At 38.7% G+C, this 21,574-nt stretch overlaps 1 protein-coding gene across 1 annotated transcript in view; it reads right to left on the bottom strand.

The window, feature by feature from the left end:
* The window catches only part of PAK3 (p21 (RAC1) activated kinase 3), a 254,528-nt gene that overhangs the window by 124,173 nt on the left and 108,781 nt on the right, over positions 1-21,574 (bottom strand). The window lies entirely within an intron of this gene.

Genomic DNA, 21,574 nt, shown 5'->3' with positions numbered 1-21,574 from the left:
CTGATGGAGTCTCTGGAATACACAGAAAACTCAGAGGCAGATGTGACAGTGGGATTCAAAGAGATGGCAATCTAGATCGGGAAACTACTTTGCTGAGCATGAAACGCACACGTCTCAAAACATAAAGCATTATACAAAAAAGAAAAATTCTTCTTCAAACAGACAGTGTATGTATGCATATATGTGTGCGTGCATTTGTATGTAAAATTTCATTAAAATGTGGTTCTCTCTGTCCGTCCTTTCCATAAAACGTTCAATGTCTTCTCCTCTATGGTTCAAATTTTTGCAGGTGTATAAAGCCTTCTAAAATCTAATTGCAAAAATCATCTCTTTCTACTCCACAGTCCATATTCCCCAGGATTTGGCTAGATTATGTAAATTATAGTAAATCCCAGCAAGGAGACAGTAAGCTGCCATAAAAAAATGTCAAATAATACAAAATGATAAAGTACGTTTGAATTATAATGATGTAAAATATGCCTACAGAAAATGATCAGAAGAAAACATCAAATTATGATGGTTGGGTTAAAGTAGTAGGATTATGGGTGATTTTTCCTTCTACTTTCAAACTTATTTTTATAAAGATAAATATATCCTCACATGCTTGAATTGTCAAAATGGGTCATGACCCTTCCCAGTGCACTTTTATTCAGTTTTTCTCAACACTGCAGAACATGCAGCAATCCTTTCTCCATAATGCCAACAAAATAAGTTCCAAGACCAAGAGCGAACGAATATATCTGCCCAGGTCCTTTTAGGAAAAAGACACACAAAAGATCTGTACATTCACCAGAGAGAATTTCTCAGGCAGAGAATGGGATGCCTCTTTTGGATGAATTCATTTAAAATTATGATGATATAGGGAATTGGAAATAAAAAACAACAGTGACACAATCTGTAGCAAAACAGGAAAGAGGGAGGCAAAGACTAAATAAACTACATAATCCAGACTGTTGTAAGGGTCACTTTGCATTTTATTTTCATTAATTAAAAATATATATTTATGTACACATGAGTATTACACCAACATTGTAGCAAGTGGCAGAGCTGGGATTTGTATCTAAATCTGTCTAAGTCCAAAGCCTATGCTTTTTCTAGTATGATACAGTGTATTCATACTAAGAATTAAAGGTAGTATTACTGGTTTTGTTAAAATACATGCTTGCTTTTTAAAAAAAACCCAGGCTATACAAGATTGATGTTATTTTTTAAAAATCAGGCATTTTTAAATAGCTTTTTGATGTGGTGGTTGTCTTCTAATGCAAAAATGCCCAACACCCTCCCTCTCAAATCCTTGATTAATAGGTTGAAATCAGGATGGTTCTGCTTCCAACGATTGTACAGATATCTTTTTAATTAACTTCGGAGTTAGAAAAAGGCAACCACATCACATTGATTTTTTTTTTTTTACATCATGGTTAAAGTAACCTAAAAAATAATCACTGCACTAAATGAATGTCATTTACTCAATGTTAACACCTCTATAAATGCATTTATAAAACGCATTTATTTGGGTTAAATAAGAACCTTTTTTTAAAGAAATAGAATAATATAACTGGATTTTCCTGGCTAATGATTTAACTTGGGTCTTCTAGGCTATTGATTTAAATTGTAATTAAAAGGTATTTGATTTCACTTTAACCCTCCCATATACCTCAGCTATAACTCAGAACTATTTATGCAGTCACCACACATGGTTATTTAAACGTTTCATGTGTGTATTTCTTCTCTCTCTGGTGATTACAGAAAGTAGCATGGGGCCAAAATCCTATTAGGTGCTTGACAAATTAAAGCACAGTGATGTCATAGAAAGAGGACTGGACTTAGGACCCAAGCTTAGCACAAAAGACTTGCATCTTCTATTCTTGACACAAGAAAGCAGTATTCACTCCAAGAGTATAGGGAAACTGCATGAGATCTCTCAGGGAAGGGAGTCTAAGCTGAAATACCGTAGAGATTTCATCTGTGTAATTTTCCCCACTTAACTCCCACCATCCCCTTCTCTCTTGCATGGGAGCTCTTTGATTTAAGGATATAACAACCATAATATCTATTGGTATTTAAGGATTTAACATATAAGATTTAAGAATATAACAACCATAATACCTACCATAATAAGTATTTGGCATGTGTATCCTACTTCTCAGGTTACAAAACACTTTTGTATCTCCCCATATGCTCTTCACAACAAGCACAACAGTTCACTGTGGCAATTATTATGATCTGCATTTCATATATAAGAGAATGGAGGCCCAGGAGTTTGAAGTCCCCTGTCCAATGCCTCACAGAGATGGTCCTAGAAACCTTGTTTCCCACTGTCTCCCACTTTCTATGACCCTATATGGCAACTTGAGTTGTATTTCTCCTCTGGGTCCCACCGACCCAATCAGCCCCTTATTTCCATGAGAAGTGAGAGTCTCACTCTGGGCTGGGGCTTGTAGTTACCGAAGTAAACAAAAATGAATATATTCAAACTGTTCCAGTCAAATACTGCATAAAGAGAACATTGCTCACACTCATATGCCACTGATGGGGGAATAAAATGGCACAATCTTTTTGGAGACCAAGTAGGCAATATTTATGAAATTTTAAAATGTATATGCCACCTGACCCAGCAATTCCAGCTCAAGGAACTTGCCTATGGACATACTCATAAAAACATGTCAAGATATGCCCAAGTACATTCAATGCTGGATCTTACGTAAGAATGAAAAATATCACATAAAGGATAACCTAAACGTCCCTCAATAATGGAATTTTTAAGACACTTTGTCTTAAAATGATTGTCATATAAAAAGCTGTACATATTTAATGTATACAATTCCATGAGTTTGGGGATAAGTATACACATCTGTGAGACTATCACCACCATCAAGGCCATAGACATATCCATCACCTTTCAAAGTTCCCTCCTGCCTCAATAAGAGAACTGTTAAATAAATGATGGTATATACATATTTTGGAATATTATGCATCAGCTAAAAATAATTAAGTAGATCCCTATACACTGAAATAGAAACACACCTTGATACATTCTTGTGTGAAAAAAAAATTGCAGAACATGTGTACTATCGCTTTATTTTTGTTTTAAAAATTGTGTTTATGTATGTGTTTAAGCTGGAATTATACACATCAAACTGCTAATAGGGTAACTCTGGAAATAAAAGAGGAAAGGGGAAGACGTGGGTATATGTGCATGATGGGAGGCATTAATTGTTTTTTATGTACTTCTGTATTATTTGCATGTTTTTGTAATAAACATTTTACTTGTAAGAAACAGCATTACAAAGGGAAAATAGGGCCTTCTTTGGGTTAAGACAAAAACAAACAAACCAACCACCCCTGCTATTCTGAACGAGATCTGAATGCCAGGTCAATGGTTCAGGTGTAGCAATAAAGGTTATGATGTGCCAGGCAGAGCTGAGCCACATCTGAGCGGCCACTGGATGCAGGGCAGTAATGTACAACCCACAGAGAAGAAGCAACTTGGATTTCCTGGCTCCCTTCTCACCCCTGCCTCAAGTCTCACAGCCAGAAATTGCTCCCAGTAGTGCACTCTAGGTCTTTGTGGCTCTCATTCTTCACATCTTTTACCAGAGCAGCTGCACTTTTTAAAAAATCTCCCCTCTTGCTCTGAATACAAAAGAACCCGGTTCGGCAGCTGGTGCACAGGCATTAGCTAAGAGCACAGTGCCCACTTCTCCTTCACTCAGCGCCTGCGCACTACAACCTGTTGCCATCACTGCAGTCTGGCCCTAATGGGCCCCTTCCTTTCTGCCTCCCCACGCCTATCATCAGGGGCTCAAGCTCTCTCGTAGCAGCCAGCATTGTGGGTGGCTTGCTAAGCAAAGAGCAAGGAGCCTCCAAGATGCCAAGAAATCTTATCCTAAGTCCTTAAAAAACCAGAGGCTGGGGAAAGAGGGAAGCCCATCACTAGGAAATCACCATCCTCTGGGATCCTCAAAGTTCTGACCAGGCAATTAGGAGATCCAGATTCTACTCCAGCCTCTGGAGACGAAACCTTGACTAAGACTCAGATTTCCCCAGGCACTAGTTTTCTCCTTTGTCCAACTTGCTTTGCCTGTCTCCCTGGATTGCTGTATGGATACAAATGGCTAATGGAACAAGAGTGGATTTAACATATTTCAGAGCTATACACCTCCTTAATAGACTTGCTGAGTCCCTAAAAGGTGGGAGCTTGGGAATGGTGAGTCTCTCCTAACCTTCCTTCACTATAATTAGCCTCTGTTAGAGACCTGCCCTATAGAACCTAGGAGCTTTCTGAAGCCCACAGCTTCTGCCCTCCTCCCTTTCACCAGGGAGTTAGCGAAGGAAAAGCAGAAAACAATTAAATCCAGGTGGCTCTGGGTGAATTAATATGAGAATTGGGAAGTTCTTCTCCTCTGACTTGGTTTTAATTAGCCCTGCTTCTACCATGCTCCTACATATCAAACCACATTATTTAATTGAGCTGATGCTCTGTTTGATTTTTCTCCCAAGTGGATCACATTATACATTCCTTCCTCATACACTCCCAATCACTGCATTACTGGAACCTAAGTTAACCTGCAGAGTGAATTGAATTTGGAAAGTTGGTTTCATTGCTCTCCTCATTTTACTATTTAAAAAGACAGAGAAGGAGAAAGTGGAGGACAAAATCTAAGGGACAATGAACCAAGGAGGGAAATAGAAAACCAAATCTTACTATTTTTTTGTTGTTGTTGGACCGGCTGGACTATGATGTCATGTTTTCCCAGCTCACCTGTGATTGGCTGCTCAGTTCAGCATCTGCTGAGAGCTAAATGCTGATTATTTGCCAGAGATACAGACCTTTCAGGGAAGCTTTGAATCATTGCTGGTTGTCGTGACAACCTGGGCAGTGTCTGCTCCTGATAACCACATAATGAGGTTGTCAGGAACAGAAGTGGCCCCCATCCCCACTCCCAACCATCTGAAGTGGTGAGCAAGGGAATATTTCTCTCAGGAGGCGAAGGGGAAAAAACCACCAATGGGCAAATGGTGGAGATTCTCTCAGATAACGTATGTCAGCCAAATCCTGGAGACAATCTCCTTGAAGAGTTCCATACCTACCACCTCCAGATCCTTCCTGAATCCATGGATTCACTATAATTCAGAGACCTGAGGAACACGTGGTAAAGGGGTAAGGCATCCCGGCAAACTTCCAGTAAAGCTGAAGAGCGGGAGGTATGTGTGGGATGCCAAATTGACTTGGGCAAGGCATATTACCTCTCTTCAAAAGGCACCATCATGCACCGTCTAGGGGCAATGAGGGGCATGTGTCAAAGATGGCAGGGCATGGCCAAACCCAGTCACCAACGCTTAACAAAAAGAGAGCTTGAGGGGGATAGGTTGTGGACTTTTCCGCCTGCTACTTTCATTCCCTTGGGAGTAAAGACCTCCCTCTACATTATCTTGGGGCTCCAGACGTTCTTTTTTTTATTATTTATTTCGGCATATTATGGGGGTACAGATTTTAAGGTTTCAATAAATGCCCATTTCCCCCCCTCCCCCCAAAAGTCTGAGTCTCCATCATGACCATCCCCCAGATGGTGCACATCTCACTCATTATGTATGTATCTGCCCACCCCCTCCCCCTCCCACCTGCCCAATACCCTATTACTGTAGTACCTATGTGTCCAGACGTTCTTGAGAGGACATATCAGCTGCATCTTCTTAGGATTTATTGAGCACCTACTAAATGCAAGGCACATAGCTATGTGCTACAGAGGCTACACAGATGAACCAAACTTGGACCATCTTCTCAAGGAACTCGGAATCCAGTTGGGGAGAAAAGATACACACCCAGGCAACTGTGATTCAAGATAGATACAGTAAGTATTTACAAGGCAAGTCCAAAGTCCTCAATTTCAGAGTGAGGAGAATCATATCCAGACTGTCACACTCTAGCTCCAACCCATTTTTCCAGGTTTTTCTCCCACCTCTCCTCCCTTATACCCTAAGTGTCCACCTGATCGAACTTTTTCTGTTTCCTTGATATGCCTTGACTTTCACACCTCTGTTCCTTTCCTCCTGCTCTTCCCTCCTGCTCTACCACGACTTTCTCCCTCCTTTCCTTACCTGGCAATATTTAACACATATTTCCAGACTCTACTCAAGTGGCATCTTGTTGATGAACAAACTAGCTCCATATTTATAACTTCATAGGGATCTTTACCTGGTAGACATGGATGTTGACTAATCCACTGACATTACTACTGTACCCAAGATTCAAATCCAGGAACATATAAGAGAACAATGGTATAATTTTTGATTACTCACAGAAGAGCACAAAGTCATAATACTTTTGAAAATTCCTATTTAGAAAATTAGCACAGGCCGGGTACAGTGGCTCACGCCTGTAATCCTAGCACTCTGGGAGGCCAAAGCGGGTGGATTGCTTGAGGTCAGGAGTTCGAAACCAACCTGAGCAAGAGCGAGACCCTGTCTCTACTATAAATAGAAAGAAATTAATTGGCCAACTAATACATATAGAAAAAATTAGCCAGGCATGGTGGTGCATGCCTGTGGTCCCAGCTACTCGGGAGGCTGAGGCAGAAGGATTACTTGAGCCCAGGAGTTTGAGCCCAGGAGTTTGAGGTTGCTGTGAGCTAGGCTGACGCCACGGCACTCACTCTAGCCAGAGCAACAAAGCGAGACTTTCGTCTCAAAAAAAAAAAAAAAAAAGAAAAGAAAAGAAAATTAGCACAAACCTATTCTCCCCTTAAACATCTGTTATACCTTTCTTATTTTGAAGTAGTTTAAGAGTCACAAGAAGTTGTAAAAATAGTAGAGATTTCCCATGTTTCCTCCAATAGTTTGATATGTTGTATCAATTTTAATTTTACACAACCACAGTACATTGTCAAAACCCTGGAAAATGGGGGTGGGGGCTAAAAAAAAAATCCGGAAATTGACATTACTATACTACTACTAACTCAAATATAGACCTTATTCCGATTTCACCGGTTTCTACACGTACTCTTCCATTCACCATTTTACCAACTTATCTGAAAAGGAGAAAAACTATTAATAGTTGATCTGAATGTCAATGTTTTTCTCAGGGCTCATCTACTTCAGAAAAGAGCCTAAATCTGAAAGAGTCAAAACTTGCCTGGGACTGAAGAGTGAAAATCAGCTTGGACTAAGAAAAAGCAGCCCTGCTATTAATTAGGCAGGGAGGACGGACAGATAGAGCCAGCTACAAAGTTAACAGAAAACACTGTTTCTCCCAAGGTCAGGCAGCAGTTGTAAAATGCCATAACAACCTCCTCCTCCTTTTAGTGACTACTGCTTTCTTACCAGTGATGCCCCAGACCTGCTTTGCTATTTTCATTTGTTACTGGAGATACCCAACTGCTAAGCCGCCCAATAAATTTGATTTTGTCAAGACTACAATCTTGTCTCTGGTCCTATTTGGCTAATTAAGCTTTAACATAACAAAAAATGAGAGATAACCAAGCCAGGGTTACCTAGAGAGCCCTTGACTTATTAGAAATTAGCCATATTTCCGTGACCCTACCTAGAGGCTCACAATGTGACTAAAACTGTGTGATTTACATAGCAGATGCCTAATACATTCTCACGGCATTGACATGGAATTGTTCTATATTAAATTTGGTGGAATAGTTCTGGATACAAGGACAAAAGCCTGGAGGGACATTATTACCTAGAAGTTCGGCATGCAGACTGTAATTAAACTGCCAGCATTCAAATCCCAGATTCACTATTTTATAGTCTTGAGACCTTGGGCAACTTATTTGGTCCGTCTCAACCTTAGTTTCTTCATAGGTGACGTAGGGATCGAATAGGACCTCCTTCTTAGGGTAGTTGGGAATATTAAATATAAAATGCATGTAACTCGGGAAGGAATTAGGGCAGTGGTTCCCAACTTTGCTGCACATAGCAATCACCTGGTGATCTTTATAAAATGTTGGTGCCTGGCCCCTACCCCCAGACATTCTGATTTAATTGGATGGCATGAATTTGGGCATCGAGATTTTCAAAAATCTCCTTGGGTCCTAAACTCCTTGGATTCTAATGTGTAGCAAAGTTTGGGAACCACTGTGCTAGATATTACTTACTTAAGGACTTTTCTTCATAGGTTTGTGGGTATTCTCTCCCAATCTCTCTCAGCAACTGATCTCTGTGAGTGTCTGAAGAGGGCCAAGAAGTATAATTGGGGAATTTTCTCAAGGGGAAGGCATTTAAATTTGGTCCTCTTGGAGGCTTCACCCAGCATTTTCCTGCAATCCCTGCTCCGTCTTACCAGATGGTTTATTCGACTAGATAATGAACATAGACTGTTTCTTCCATGTTCATAGCAAAATGATGGAGACATTGAATATTTGGGCAAAATCTCTCCTTCCCCCGCCCAAACATAACTGGGACACACTTCAAATTAAGTGATTTTAAGTGTGAATTTAAAAACAAAATTAATATGTGCACACAGGTTTGGCTGACCATCGAAGATGTATTTAATAGATGCTGATCTCAATGTGCAGTTGTTCCATATAATTAAGCACCTGTTGCACCTCATAATCAATCCTTATTTTGGTATAAAGCAGGAACTAGTTACAGTCAATGTGTCTGGTGTTCACTTGATAAGGTCACTTGTGGGGGTGGGGCATTCGAAACAGCTTGTCCCTCCCCCTTTTTAATCATCTAAGAGAATACAGTCCTTACTCAGTAAATAATAAATATGAATTAACTGATGAATTTTAAAGGTCAGTTAAATAGAAGTTTAAAATATGTTCATGATGATTTTTAAAATTTGTTCATCATCTCCCCTTCCCTGCTCCCCCAAAACACTACTTGTTAATTGCACCTGCTAATATGGAAAATTTAACGAATTCTAACATGCTAGGCTACAGTCTACTGCCAGAAAGGAAAAGGGGCAGGTTGCTAGGCAAATCAATACTACAAACATAGAAAAGTGACAGCCTGCTAGGGGAGTACACTAACACACGGTTTTTAAGCGCCGCTCTAAGTGCACTTTGCATTCAAATGACCAATATGCTAATTACAGTTCTTATCTGTTTGTTGGAGGCCTTAAGAGTCTAGGCAGCTCACAGCACAGACTCCAGCCAGCGGTTTGACTGCAGGTTTTCAGAAATAATAACATGGCATTTCTTTAAACATATTTTCAAATTCAAGCTTCTTACAAATCAAAATTGGCCTTTCCCTCATTCAGGGAATTAGTGAGGCTCAACTGTGTTCACTATGGTGCCGTCCCCCACAAACCCCTGCTAACAAAGGCTCTGACTCCTACCAAAGCACAGCCCCGATGGGGCAGATTTCCATGGTAATTTGCCGGTTCTCTTTTGAAAGACACGGGGCGCCTTTGTAAATGGGATTGGTAGATGGGGGGTCACTAGGGGAGGGGTGTACTTTCTCACTAATCATGGCGCTTTTTAAATTTTCACCACCCATGTAAGACTAGAAAGAACTCTTAACCCAGCTTTTTGCAATTTAAAGCAAACATCCCCTAATCTTGTTCTTAAGGGAGGTAGAGAGAGAACCATTCTCCCTACATTCTAGTTGAAATCAACAGACATTTTATGAGAACTATATTGGGGGTGGAAGGCTAAGAATTTATATCTCTTACCCCTTCCCAAGGGTCTATTTGGCTTTGCCTAGTGGAGGAAGGTGATGGTGAAAGTATCCTGTTCCTTACTTTTCATTCTTAGATTTTTAGTACAATCTAAATTATTTAGAATTCCACAAACACCAGCCTCAAAGGATAAATTTATTTATTTATTGCTATATTGTACTTTTTTAAAAAGCTCCTGTACAGGAACACACACAAGCGGACATCAGAGTCTTCTACAGGCATCCTCAAACCACAGCCCGTGGGCCACATGCGGGTGTTTTTGCCCGTTTGTTTTTTTACTTCGAAATAAGATACGTGCAGTGTGCATAGGAATTTGTTCATAGTTTTTTTAAAACTATAGTCCAGCCCTCCAATGGTCTGAGGGACAGTGAACTGGCCCCCTGTTTAAAAAGTTTGAGGATCCCTGGCTTAAGACAATGATCTGTGGACACAATAGGCTTACTCTTTTTTTGAGACAGTCTCACTCTCGTCCCCGGGCTAGAGTGCCGTGGCATCAGCCTAGCTCACAGCAACCTCAAACTCCTGGGCTGAGGAGATCTTCCTGCCTCAGCCTCCCAAGTAGCTGGGACTCCAGGCATGTGCCACCATGCCCGGCTAATTTTTTCTATATATATTTTTAGTTGGCCAATTAATTTCTTTCTATTTATAGTAGAGATGGGGTCTCGCTCTTGCTCAGGCTGGTTTCGAACTCCTGACCTCAAGCAATCCGCCCGCCTCGGCCTCCCAGAGTGCTAGGATTACAAGCGTGAGCCACCGTGCCCGGCCAATAGGCTTACTCTTGAAAAATTATGAAACTAGTCTTAATGTGTTCTTTCCCTGCCTGTATTCCATTCTTTCTTTCAGGGACTTCTCCCAGACACCTAGAATCTCAGTGAGCTAAAGGCAATGTCCCTTTCCTTTCTGGATCTGAGAAAGACACAATCTGATAGCCTTCTTTGCTGTGCAGTCTCAGCAATTTCATTTATTGCTTCTTTTAGGTAGCTGTGTATTTTAGGACCCTTCTTGAATGAGCAACAATGCTTGAATCAGAGGAATGAGTTGTAGAGGTAAAAGTATAGACTCCACTGCAGGTGTTCGGGGAGGGGATAAAAAAGGGAGTTTTTTTGGAAGAGAAAAATTGCAAATCACACTGCTAAAGAACTTTCCCTTCACAAGGTCGGCTCTGATGCTTGCCACCTCCAGGGTTCTCAGTCACCCACACCATGTTTTCAGTAATCTGCATCATGTTTTAAAAGCAGACTTCTGCATTCATACATGAAAGCCATACTTTTCATCTACCTTTCCCTCCACCTTTCCATTTAAAAACTGGCCATAAAGAAGTTATCTGATCTACCTTGTTTGACTATAGTATAAGACCCCCATTCAAGAGGGACCTGTCCCACACCCAGAAGGAAGGGAATGCTGGGTTAGAGAGGCCTAGAAAATCTAGACAGACAGGTCTTGCTGGATTTTCCCACCCAATCTATTAGCATTAGATCATACCCTTTTTGTCCAATCATATTTCTAGATGGCTGTCTATACGCTGTTGAACCTAAGCATAAAAATGGAAAATTTCCCCTGTATCTTTGGGTCTTCATTCTGAAGGTTCCCATGTATACATGTTAAATAAATTTGTATGCCTTTTCTCCTATTAATCTGCATTTCGTCAGTTATTTTTCAGCAAACCTTCAGAGGGCCAAGGGGAACTTTCTCCTTGACCCCTCCAATTTCATTTAACAGTTATTACTTGCTTTAGAAAGCACAGAGAAAAGAAAATTCACAAAATCCAGTGAATCAGTAACCTCTTGAACATGTTATTCCATATGCAATAGAATGATGTGGCTCTGAGCTACTTTCCCAACAAACCAAGTTAAACAGGCCCAGTCCCTGCCCTCTAGATGCCTACAAAGACAGCTAATCCAAGAAGCAATAGAAGTGTGTGTGAGAGAAATATGGCACAAACATTGTACGGTGTTATGTGGCTCCCTGTGGATATTTCATGGACACGTTTGAAGGGACCAGCCAGTCTGTTCTCTAGCACACCATAGGGGGGTTCAATGTTATACCTCAAGAAATGCAAATTAATTTTTTAACATGAGATTAATCAGCATAAGGAGATCTGCAATCAAAAAGATAAAAATAATTTTGAAGTTGCCTCTATCCATGTCATGGCTGAAAGAGTTGACTGTCCATAAATGAAATAAATAAGATCAATGTTTGCTGTCAAAGCCATGATCACTGCTCTCTCTCCAATGCCTAGCATTCTGCCAAGCACCTAGAGATGTGTAGTATTAATATTTATGAACGAAGTGGAAAGCATGCTGTAGAAAGGAAAAGAGTTGGTGCATGCAGTGGAGAAAGCACAGGGCAATTATAGGTACTGCCTGGGTGGAGAATCTCTGTCTTGATCACAGTCAAGAGCATAGAGTTATATTCCAGAAGGAAAAATTCAAAAACAATGTCTCATTTGCTATAGTAGATGGAAGAGGCCAAAAATTGGCTGAGATGAAAACAGAAGAAGGAAGGATACGAGCCAGAACACAATTCATCAGTTCAACTGTTTAGAGCATATTTAGGGTGGCAAAGGAAAGGAAGAAAGGTTCCACTTAAAGAAGAGGTTAAAGAACAGAAAGACCGTGTATGAGTAAATTAGGGAACAGAGAAACAGACTCAACTCTAGCCTCGTAACAAGTGAGAGAGGATATGGAATGAATAATGGTTCAAACCTCCAAGAGTGGAGCCTTTTTAAAAGTCAGCTTGTAGACAAATGAGTAAACTAATTTAGGTGAGCAGCAAGTCATGAAGGCCTCATTATAATTGCCATCAACCAGAATGAGGTAAGGGATTACTTAGGAAATGTGAGCCAACTGAAGCCAGTAGCTACGATATACCAAATCTTATGAAGAAATAGACTTTCTATGCTGTATTCTGATTTATGGGAAAGAAAGGTCAAAAGCCATGACAAGAAAATCAAACAGAAAAACCTCATTCATTTGGATCTAGTCAACTCAGTTTTGTGATAAACCCAGATCTAGTGTGGAGTAAAGCATTTCTTATCAAAAAATTGTGAGCTAAGTAAATTATTAGTGTTCATGTCCAACAGGATTAAATCAGTTTGGGAGAAGAGAATTTCTTTTAATTATTTCTGTGGCATTAATTTGTATATAGCAATCCCTGTCCTAGCCATCAATATGTCTCGTTCATTCAATGAACAACCTTTTTGGGGGAACATCTATTATGTGTCAGGAAGCATGCTAGGCATCAAAGAAACAAAGATAAAACTATATCCATACTCCTTGCATTTAAGAGACTCATAGTCAAGGATCAAAGACAGACAGGAGAAATGCATAGGGGAATATTATCCATTTAGTAAACATTACTGAATGTCTACCACATGTTATGAAACATTCTATATAGTTGATACATATAACTTGCATTTCCCCATGCTTAGCCAGCACATGGGCGCAAATGAATTCACCTTAATAGTAATTACTCAAATAAAAGTGGTTTCCACTGGGCACAATGGAGAACATAAAATCTTTTATTTTTTCATTTTTCCCCCCAACCAATTACTATTGCCTTTCCCTTCCTCCAAAGTAACATCCCAAAGATCAAATGGAGCGACTAAGCCCGAGAAGAACCTGGCAGAATAAGCCGCTATTCCTCCACCCTCACCCCACCCCAAAGGTCTTCTTTATAATCAGAAACTTCCCAAGATCCACTTGTTGTCTATATGGAGCTTAGCTAGCTAATACCCAGAACCCTCCAGAAGACATTCTGAAACTTTATAAAATGTTAAGCCTCAAGTTTCCCCAGGCCATACCTGACCTTTATTACAAATGAAATACACTTTAATAACTCACATGTCACTGATTTATATCCCCACATGTATAATAGACGGCCTAAGTCTCCCTGAAGGTCTCCCCCGGTTTTTTCTAAGAATCCTCAGGAACAGTCCTTTCATGTTCTTCCACTCCCACTCTCCTCATGAATGTCCACTGCCAACAAATTCAGTCCACAAATGTTTTTTGATCACAGGCACTTGCCCAGTTACTGGGGATCTAGACAGGACCATGACAGACATGAGAGTCCCTCTTCTTAAGGAGCTTGCATTTCTTTTCTTTCCTTTTTACTTTCTTTTTATTTTTTCACTATGATTGCCTACTTACCTATTTTTTATTTTTAAAATTTATTTATCTTTTAAGTGACAAAAGTTTTCATATATTTCTTGTATACAATATGATGTTTTGAAATATGTATACATTATGGAATGGCTCAATCAAGCTACTTAACATATGCATTACTTCACATACTTATTTTTTGTACTGAGAACACAAATTCCATTCTCTTAGCAATATTTGAGAATACAATACATTGTTATTAACTACAGTCACCATGTTCTACCAACATTTCTTGAATTTATTCCACCTAGCTCAGGGGTCCTCAAACTTTTTAAACAGGGGGCCAGTTCACTGTCCCTCAGACCGTTGGAGGGCTGGACTATAGTTTTAAAAAACTATGAACAAATTCCTATGCACACTGCACATATCTTATTTCCAAGTAAAAAAACAAACGGGCAAAAACACCCGCATGTGGCCCGTGGGCCTTAGTTTGAGGACGCCTGACCTAGCTAACTGAAACTTTGTACCCTTTAAACAACACCTCTCCACAACCTCCCCAAGAGCTGGTAACCACTATTCTACTTTCTACTTCTGTGAGTTAAACTTTTTTAATTCCTCATATAAGTGAGATCATGTGATATTTGTCTTTCTGTGCCTGTCACTTAACGCAATGTCCTCCAGGTTCATCTATGTTCATCTATGGCAAATCCTAGGAATTCCTTCCTTTTAAAGGCTGAATAGCATTCTATTGTTTATATATACCTTTATATACAATCAGCCACTGATGGACACATAGATTGATTTCATATCTTGGCTACTGTAAATAATGCTGCAAATAATGGCACACAGATATCTCTTTGACATACCGATTTCACATCTTTTGGATATATACATAGTAGTAGGATGATTGATCATATGGTAGTTCTATTTTTTAATTTTTTAGGAACCTCCCTACTGTTTCCCATATGGCTGTACTAATTTACATTCCCACCAACAGTGTACAGACATACCTTGGAGATTCAGGGTTCAGTTCTAGACCATTGCAATAAAGTGAATATCACAACAAAGCAAGTCATGCAAATTTTTTGAATTCCTAGTACAAATAAAAGTTATGTTTACACTATATTGTAGTCTATTAAGTGTGTAAAAACATTATATTTTAAAAAGTACATATTTTAACTAAGACATACTTTATTGTTAAAAAATGTTAATGACCACTTGAGCCTCCAGTGAGTCTTAATCTTTTTGCTAGTGGAGGGTCTTGCCTTGATATTGATGGCTGCTGACTGATCAGGGTGGTGGTAGCTGAAGATTGGGGTGGCTGTGGCAACTTCTTAATATAAGACAACAATGCAGTTTGCTACATTGAGGTACTCTTCCTTTCATGACAGATTTCTCTGTAACATGCGATGCTGGTTAATTTCATTTTACCCACAGTAGAACTTCTTTCAATACTGCTGCTAATCCTCTCAAACTCTGCTCCTGCTTTATCAACTAAGTTGATACAATATTCTAAATCTTTTGTTATTATTTCAACAGTGTTCACCACATCTTCACCAGGAGTGGATTTTATCTCAAGAAACCACTTATTAATACTTTGCTTATCCGTAAGAAGCAACTCCTTATCCATTCAAGTTTAGTCATGAGATTGCAGCAATTCAGTCACATCTTCAGGCTCCACTTCTAATTCTAGTTATCTTGCTATTTCCACCACTTCTGCGGTGACTTCCTCCACTGAAGTCTTGAACTTCTCAAAGTGATGGAATCAACTTCTTCCAAACACCTGTTAATGTTATTTTAACCTCCTCCTATAAATCACGAATGTCCTTAATGGCATCTAGAATGGTAGATTTTTTTCCAGGTTTTCAATTTACTTTGCCCAGATACATCAGAGAAATGACTATCTGTTACAGCTATATCCTTACCAAATGTACTACCCAAACAATAAGACTTAAAAGTCAAAATTATCCCTTGACCCATGGGCTACAGAATGGACACTGTGCTAGGAGGCATGAAAACAACATTAATAACCTTGTATATCTCCAACAGAGCTCTTGGGTGACTAGGTGCATTGTCAATGAGCAATAATATTTTGAAAGAATTTTTTTTTTCTGAGTAATAGATAGGTCTCAACAGTGGGCTTACAATATTTAGTAAACCATGCTGTAAACAGATGTGCTATCATCCAGGCTTTGTTGTTCCATTGATAGAGCACAAGCAGAATAGATTTAGCATAATTCTTAAAGGCCCCAGGATTTTCAGAATAGTAAATGAGCATTAACTTCAACTTAAAGTCTCCACCTGCATTAGCCCCTAGCAAGAGTCAGCCTGTCCTTTGAAGCTCTGAAGCCAGGCATTTGACTTCTCTTTAACTATAAAAGTCCTAGATCGCCTCTTTTTACCATATAAGGCTGTTTTGTCCACATTGAACATCTGGTGTTTAATGTAGCCACCTTACCTTTTTCATCAATTACCTTAGCTAGATCTTCTGGATAAGTTGCCACAGCTTTCACATCAGCACTTGCTGCCTCACCTTGCACTTTTATGTTATCGAGACGGCTGCTTTCCTTAAACTCATGAACCAACCAAGCAAGTTTGCTAGCTTCAAAGTTTTCTGCAGCTTCCTCACCTCTCTTAGCCTTCATAGAATTGAAGAGACTTATAGCCTTGCTCTGAATTAGGCTTTGGCTTAAGGGAATGTGTGGCTGGCTTGATCTTCTACCCAGACCATTAAAACTTTCTCCACATCAGCAATAAGGCTATTTCACTTTCTTATCATTTGTGTGTCCACTGGAGTGTAACACGTTTAATTTTCTTCAAGAACTTTTCCTTTGCATTTTCAACTTGACTAACTGTTTGGCACAAGAGGCCTAGCTTTCAACCTATCTCAGCTTTTGACATGCCTTCCTCACTAAGCTTAATCATTTCTAGCTTTTGATTTAAAGTGAGAGAAGTGTGACTCTTCCTTTCACTTGTCCACTGAGAGACCATTGTAGAGTTATTAACTGGCTGAATTTCAATATTGTTGTGCCTCAGGGAATCAAGACGCCTGAGAAGGGGGAGAGAGATGGGGAATAGCTGGTTGATGGAGCATTCAGAACATATACAATATCTATTAAGTTCATCATCTTATCTGGGCATGGTTCGTAGCAACCCAAAACAATTATAAAAGTAACACCAAAGATTACTGATCACAGATCACTATAACATATATAATATTAATGAAAAGTTTTTAAATATTGTGGGAATACCTAAAATGTAACACAGAGACGTGAAGTGAGCACGTACTGTTAGAAAAATGGCACCCATACACCTGCTTGACATAGGATTTCCACAAACCTGCAATTTGTAAAAAATGCAATATCTGTGAAGCACAATTAAGCAAACTGCAATAAAACACGGTATGCCTATAAATGGGTTCCCTTTTCTCCACAGACTCACCAACATTTATCTTTCATCTTTATGATAATAGCTCTTCCAACAAGTGTGAAGTGATATCTCATTGTGGTTTTAATTTGTATTTCCCTGATAACTAGTGATGTTGAGCATTTTTTTCATATACCTGTTGTCCATTTGTAAGTCTTTTAAGAAATGTCAATTTAGGTCCTTTTCGCATTTCTTAATTGGGTTATTTGTTTTCTTACTGTTGAGTTGTTTGAGTTCTTTCTATATTTTGGATATTAACTCTTTCTCAGACGTATGGCTTGCAAATATTTTTCTCCCATTCTGTAGGTTTTCTCTTCACTGTATTGATTGTTTCCTTTGCTGTGAAGAAACTTTTTAGCTTGATATAATTTCATTTGTCTAATTTTGCTTTTGTTGCCTATGTTTTTGTGGTCATATCTAAAAAAATCATTGCCCAGACCAATGTCATAGAGATTTTCCCCTATGTTTTCTTATAGTAATTTTACAGTTTCAAGTCTTATATTTAAGTCTTTCATCCATTTTGAGTTGATTTTTGTATATGGTGTGAGAGGAGGATCTAATTTCATTCTTCTGCATGTGGATATCCAACTTTCCCAGCACCATTTATTGAAGAGATTAACCTTTCCCTGTTGTATGTTCTTGGCATCTTTGTCAAAAACAATTGATTTTAAACGTGTGCACTTATTTCTGGGTTCTCTATTCTATTTTATTAGTCTATGTGTCTATTTTATGCCAGTGCCATACTTTTTGATTACTAGAGCTTTGTAATATATTTTGAAGTCAGGAAGTGCGATGCCTCCAGCTCTATTCTTTTTACCCAAGATTGCTTTGGCTATTGGGGGTCTTTTGTGGCTCTACACAAATTTTTGAATTGTTTTTTCTACTTCTATGAAAAGAGTCATTGGAATTTTGATAGGGATTGTATTGATTCTGTGAATTGCTTTAGGTAGTATGGACATGTTAACAATATTAATTCTTCCTATCTATGAATATGGTGCATCTTTCCATTTATTTGTGTCTTCTTCAATTTCTTTCATTAGTGTTTTATACTTTTCAGGGTAGAGATCTTTCACCTCCTTGGTTAAATTTGTTCCTAAGCATTTTAGTTTATTTATTTGTGATGCTATTATAAATCGTATTTTTTAAAATTTCTTTTTTGGATAGTTTGTTGTTAGTGTATAGGAATGCTACTGATTTTTGTACATTGATTTTTTTATCCTGCAACTTTACTAAATTTGTTTATCATTTCTGCTAGCTTTTTGGTGGTGTTTTTTAGGTTTTGTATATATAAGTTCATGTCATCTGCAAACAGAGACAATGTGCCTTCTTTTTCTGATTTGAATGGCCTGCATTTCTCTCCCTTGCCTAATCGCTCTGGCTAGGACTTCTAGTACTATGTTGCATAGAAGTCGTGAGAGTGGGCATCCTTGTCTTCTTCCTGACCTTAGAGGAAAAGCTTTCAACTTTTCACTGCTGATCAGGATGTTAGCTGTGGGCTTGTCATACATGTCCCTTATTGTTTTGAGGTACATTCATTCTAAACCTACCTAATTTGTTGAGAGTTTTTATCATGAAAGGATGTTGAATTTTGTCAAATACTTTTTCTGTATCTATTGAGAGGAGCATATAGTTTTTGTCCTTCATTCTGTTATTAATAATTGGTGCATCACATTTATTGATTTGTGTATGTTGAACCATCCTTGCATCCCAGAGATAAATCCTACTTGATCATTATGAATGATCCTTTTAGTAAGCTGTTGAATTTAGTTTGCTAGTATTTTGTTGAGGATTTTTGCATCTATGTTCATCAGGGATATTGGCCCATAGTTTGCTTTTTTGTTGTATCTTTGGTTTGGGTATCAGGGTAATGCTAGCCTCATAAAATGAGTTTGAATGTATTTCTTTCCCTCCTTATGTATGAAGCCACTGATGGGTCTACCCAGTAGGGTAGGGATGCCCCTTTCAGTTCTCTACTATACTTTGGCACCTGAACACTAAAACAACATTGCTTCAATCCTGCATCTCAATGAGGCCCCTGTGAGAATAATGGCTTCAGCTTCTTAACTACCACACTATCTTCCCTACATCCTATCTCCACCACCCTAGCTCAGACTTTCAGATTTGATTTGTGTGCTGGGAGAACAAGCACATCACGTTCTATCAGATTGCTCTTCTACCCCCACACACCCAGGTATCTAATACAGTCCTCCTCCTAATAGAACCTTCTGCCATTCACAGGTCATCTCAGGCAAACAGATATATGAGTGTCTTCAGACACTTAGATGTATGAGAATCTCAATTTACTGTCAGCAGGACCCCTGCTACATATAATATGTATCATATAATCCCTCAAACAATCTCATGCAGTCAGGTATAAGATTCTGTCCATTATCAATAATTCCAAATTCTACAAAGTTCCAAAAACCAAAAAGTTTTTCATAAGTTTCCTGCAAAAACTTACATGGTGACAAAACCTGTCATGGATTGACATGAGGCTCTCTCAGTGAAGATATTCATATGCTTTGTTGCAGGAATATTGATGTGATTGATTACTAGGTTTTGTTCCAAATCCCACTGAAGGTATTGTGTGACAGGCAGTATTTTTAAAATAAAAAAAAAAAAACACTTGAATTATGAAACTTATTTGACCCCAAGGCTTTTGGATAAGGAGTTGGGAAATGATTTCTATACCAATTTTGTAGATAAGGAAATTGAAATTCAGAGATATTATGGGACTTGTCCAAGGTCATAGAGCTAGCAAGCAGTGGAGGCTGGAATAGAATGAAGATCAAGGTCTTTTTGATTCCTAACTCTTTACAATTTCTAGTACAGGATACAAGTTTGGCTGGGTAATTATGTAGGAGGTAGGGTAAGGAGATGGACACTGATATCAAAGAAAGGTCAAGACCAAGTAATCAGAGCATATCTAAAAACCTTGCCTTGCAAAATCTGTGTATCTGTTAGCTACCTTGGTAAAATCATGTCACAATTTTACCCTCAAAAATTATTTTCTGCAGGTATATTTTAGCATTTTGACAAAGTTAATTTTCTAAAAGGAACCATTTCTAAATGATTCTAAGGTATTTACCATTCTACTCTCTGGCTGGGACATGTGGACTTGAATTAGAAAATTTAAACAGTATTATTTGCTCAAGATAAACCACCTAGGTGACCAAATAAGCCATGCTCTAAAATGTGACCACTTCATGGAATACTTCCAGCACTTTAATAACTATAATCATAAGAACTGCTATTTTAAGAATCTACTAGGGATAAGAAACTTTGCTATATAGTTTGTATCATCTTATTTAATAATATCACAACAACCCTGAAATGTAATTAGAGAGATGATGATGATAACAATAATAACAACATATTAAATCCTTACAATAAGGTTGGCATTACATGGGCTAAATTCTTTATGTGGATTATCTCAATCCTCACAACAAACCCATGAGACATGTATTACTAATATTCCATTAAAGATAAGGAAATTGCAGCACAGAAAGCTTAAAGTAATGTGTCCAAGGCCACACAGTAAGTTAAATAGTCACTATTTCATAGTGGAGTAAAGCTTAGAATCTAGTTTTTCTGTTTCCAAATACCAATATGGCCTCACTGAACTGGTCTTGTCAATGGTGTATGTGAGAATTCCCAAAACCATTTTTTTATATTTATTTATTTATATATATATATATATACATATTTTTTTATTTTGGCATATTATGGGGGTACAGATTTTAAGGTTTCAATAAATGCCCATTTCCCCCCTCCCCCCAAAAGTCTGAGTCTCCATCATGACCATCCCCCAGATGGTGCACATCTCACTCATTATGTATGTATATACCCGCCCCCCTCCCCCCTCCCACCTGCCCAATACCCTATTACTGTAGTACCTATGTGTCCACTTAGGTGCTACTCAGTTAATACCAGTTTTCTGGAGAATATATCTGGTGCTTGTTTTTCCATTCTTGGGATACTTCACTTAGTAGTATGGGTTCCAGCTCTAACCAGGAAAATATAAGATGTGCTATATCACCATTGTTTCTTAGAGCTGAATAGTACTCCATGGTATACATATACCACATTTTATTAATCCATTCTTGGATGGATGGGCACTTGGGCTGTTTCCACAGCCTTGCAATTATGAATTGTGCTGTTATAAACATTCGAGTGCAGGTGTCTTTTTTGTAGAGTGTCACTGGATCATTTGGGTAGATGCCCAGCAATGGGATTGCTGGATCAAATGGTAGATTCACTTGTATCGCTTTAAGGTATCTCCATATTGCTTTCCACAGAGGTTGAACTAGTTTGCAGTCCCACCAGCAGTGTAGGAGTGTTCCTCTCTCTCCGCAACCACGCCAGCATTTATTGTTTGGAGATTTTTTGATAAAGGCCATTCTCACTGGGGTTAAGT

The sequence above is a fragment of the Microcebus murinus genome, chromosome X (genome assembly GCF_040939455.1).
Source record: "Microcebus murinus isolate Inina chromosome X, M.murinus_Inina_mat1.0, whole genome shotgun sequence".
In the NCBI taxonomy this organism is placed as follows: domain Eukaryota; kingdom Metazoa; phylum Chordata; class Mammalia; order Primates; family Cheirogaleidae; genus Microcebus; species Microcebus murinus.
This window is presented reverse-complemented; position numbering and strand designations above follow the sequence as displayed.